Source organism: Cinclus cinclus, chromosome 1, assembly GCF_963662255.1.
Source record: "Cinclus cinclus chromosome 1, bCinCin1.1, whole genome shotgun sequence".
Lineage (NCBI taxonomy): Eukaryota > Metazoa > Chordata > Aves > Passeriformes > Cinclidae > Cinclus > Cinclus cinclus.
The window spans coordinates 34,451,339-34,455,451 of NC_085046.1; positions in this window are offsets into that span (position 1 = coordinate 34,451,339).

Consider the following 4,113-nt stretch of genomic DNA (forward strand, 5'->3'; position numbering starts at 1 on the left):
GGACCAGAAGAAATGGGCACCTGCAACACAGGAGGTGCTGTCAGAACATCAGGAAATGTGTTTTGATTGTGGTGGTGACTGAACCTTGGAACAGGTTGCCCAGGGACTTTGTAGAGTCTCACTCCTTAAAGATACTCAAAAGCCATCTGGACTTTGTCCTCAGCAACTGGCACTAGGTGACCCTGCTTGGCCAGGAGTGTTGGACCAGATGACCTGTAGAAGTTCCTTTCAATCCTCTTTTTACAGCTTTTCTGCATTCCTAGGCCTGGGTTACAACAACCCAAGGCACTGCTGGGGCTGGCAATCTGCCTGCCACCAAAGGGTGTGCTGGCTGACAGTGGCTTAACATGCTGACCAGGGGCCAGTGTGTGTGCTCAGGTGGTCAAGAAGGCCCCCAACATCCTGGCTTGAGGAGGTTCAGAGGGGACATTATCGCTCTCTATAACCCCAAAGGATACTGTACCAATGTGGGGGTCACTCACTTCTCTCAAGTAACAAGGAAGGAGACAAGAGGAAATGCTCTCAAGTTGTGCCAGGAGAGGTTTAGATTCGATATTAGGAAAAACATCTTCACCAAAAAGGGTGGTCAGACATTGAAACAGGCTCCTCAAGGAAGTGGTGAAGTCACCATTTAATACCTACAGGTATTTAAAAGACTTGTAGATGTGGCACTCAGGGATATGGTTTAGTGGTGGACATGGCAGTGCTGGGTTAACAGTTGCATTAGATGATCTCAAGAGTTGTTCTCCAGTATAAATGATTTCATGATTCACCAGCCTGAAAAAGAATACTGCTGTTCTAGGGCGAGTCTGGTGCTAACAGCCAGGCTATTACAATTACAGCACTAATTTATATAATTGCCATCAATTCCCCTCACTTAGAGGTGTAATAATGTTATAGATCACTGATGATCTTTCCTCATGGTGTTGCCTTTGAACAAAACTAGTTGGAAAAGACAGGTAACTGCATCTTTACATCCCTGCTTTTCTCTTTGTTCTTACAGCAGCTCAGTTATGCTGTAACTATTCTCACGCACATGCACATTCATGGTGTGAGATGGTGTAGGGGTAAGAAGCTCTTCAACCACAGGATTCCAAGAAAGCAACATAAGTCTTTTTCTAGCCTATTATGATAATTTGCTGTACATCATGTGAAAAGAAAAAAAGTGGTGATTCTTTGACCAATGCTTGTCAGTAGTTACTTGATACATATGCATGAATATAGTAACAAGCAAGAATCTACATTGCCTCTCAAAGAACTGGAAAAGTTGTATACTGTTTTAAAAACTATTTTGTTATAGTACTATTAAAAGTGGTGTATTGTTGGCTCTCATTTATTCTGGAATTTGTGTACTGCTCTGTAGTAAGTACCTTCCTAAGGATTTAAAAATTACCTAATGATGGACTACCTGCCAGCAGATATATAAAGAAGAAAAATGTACTCCATTTTTTATAATGGTTTGGGTATTTTAGAAATAACATCTTTCAGGGATGAAATTAGAAATCCTGTGCCTATTTGCTAGCATTTCTGACATGTTTCCATATATTTGTCCATTGAAGCTTCTGGAGATACAGAGAATCACAGTGGCTGTCACCCTGAGGCAGCTGATTCCACGAGTCCCACTGTGTCCTTCCACTGAGACAGAACTCTGTTCAAGACCACTGCAAATATTAAGACCATGCAGTTGGTCTGGTTTCTACTGACTACACCCAACCATGTTGCTGTACCACAGCTGATTTTTGTTTTTGAATGCACTATACAACTGAAGCAACATCAACATACTATTAGAAAATTACTACCTGGATCTCTGTGCTCAAAACAATTTATTCATTCTGTCATATAAGCAGTTCCACATAAGGACATAAACGCCCATGAGGTAATTGCAAGTGTTGCTTTCTTCTTTTTTAAGAAACGGGCAAATAAGATAGATGATGGTTTTAACAGGAACACCCACTTCTTTCATCTTGTCTCCCTCCCAGCTCTCTAAGATTAGAGATCCAAGTTGTGCATAGTAGCTGTGAGAAATGGTATATCCCAATTTTTGTCCTCTGGCTGGGGCAATAATTTTTTCATCTCTGTTCCCTGGTTTTTCAGAAATACCCATCTATTTCTAGCAGGAGATGCGATTTCATGGGAAATCCTTTTACGTCAGTTATGGGCAGCTGGAGAAAGCCCACTTCTTTTTCAGCAGGCTTCATCTCCCACAATGTTCTCCAAAATCAAATGTGCTTCTTGCAGTCAGCCCCTCCTCTGGTCACCATACAGAGCAGCTAAATTTCAGGGTCTGCGTGAATATTTTCTTCTCCTATTGTCTACACTTTAAAATACTTAGACACAGGAGTGGGTCCTATGATAGACAGCATGGGAGGATTTTATTGGGAATGAGAGATTATTAGGTAGGCCATAAGAGAAAATACATTCTTCTTTGTTTTCTGTAAGTGAAAAGGCCCCATGTTTTCTTGTCCAATTGCCAATTGTCATAGGAGGCAATACCAAAATAATTAGTCCAAACAGAACAATTTCATTTAAAAAATCCTGAGAATGCAGTGTGCCAATATGGCCGTGACTATTTCCCAGATGCACAACTCTTACAGTTTCAACTTGAGGTGTTTCTGCTTTCTAAGGAGCTTTTACTTCCTCAATACAAAAAAAACCTGTGGTTGTTCACTACTCACTTTCCCAAACAGTGAAGGATTTTAACTCCCTATGTTAACTTCCTCTTATTAAAGACATGGATATCTTCTTTCAACCTCCTGTATGAAAAAAACCTACCAACCATCTTCACTGGACACAGTGTTTGCTGGTTTAATTCTCAGTGTTTGCTATATCTCACTTCCACAAGAAGAAAACACAATGAAAACAGGTCTGCCAGTAGGACTGTGGAGGATGGGAAGCATACTGCAGCAGTGCACTGAATGTAAGGAAGCATAGGACAGCCATTTCTAAGCCTAACCAGTTGGATTAGCACACCCACCAGCAATTTGCTTGTACTTAATGGACTCATCAGCCATGTATGTCACAACAGAGATTACTAGGAACTGTTCAGCAGTACAAAGGCAGAAAGATGGAGTATTTATCAGCCAGGTATTTATCAATGTCCAGCATCTATTCCTTTAAAAAATTCCAAATCTGTAGCTTGTATATAAATCCGACACCTTATTAATTGCATCTTAAGAGCCAATATGTGTAGATCTCCACAGCATCCAGGTTGGCTCTGCACTCCAGTACTCAGTTCTGGAGCACCAGCCAGGTGCACTACAAACACAAGCTGGCTGAGGGCAAAGGCAGAACTTAACCTGGGGACTTAATTCTGATAATTTGTACAGGCATAATGTCAGGTGCTGAGTAACTGCAACCAGATACAGCCATATGAGGCCAGTACAACAAGGTCAAGAATCAGGACTTACCTTCCTGCCCATCTCAAACTGATTTCAACTCTACTATTTCAACTCTGTTTGAATTAGCAAGAAGAGAAAAATGCAAGTCAGCTTTGCTGCAAGCCTGGTCCTGAGCAACAGAGGGAATACCAGATTGCTTTCAATGACAATATGGCAATTAGCCTGATGAAGTTAAATCTTTACTTTAATTGGTAGCCCAACATACATGTTTTAACATTCTGTACTAAATTAGCCAGCATGCACACAGTAATTGGACCAGTCAGTGACTTTCTCCTTTCACTATATACATACACAAACGGGAACACCACAAGATTGGACAAAGGAAAGCAATTTGTTAACCGGATACAGATAGCAAGTAACATTTTTTCCTCTAGAAATATTTTTTCCTGCAAAATCACAAGTGTGAAGACTTCCTTTCAAGGCTTGAAGAATATTGCAGTCTTCCAGTGAAAAGGCTAACAATAGCCACTGTAGCTGAAATGAGATAAAATTTGTTGAAAATCCATTCCCAGCAAGAGTGAAATTGAAAAAAACAAAATGCTTGCAATGAAGCATAGGTTAAAGGGACTTTGGAGACAAGCTGAGCAGGTAGAAAAGTGGGTTTGAACCCAATTCTTAACATCCTCAGCTTAGTGTAAAAGAGGAGGAGGTTCAGAATTGGTTCCAACATTTCACATTCACTGGTAAAGTAGTACCTAAAAATTGTTTGCTTACT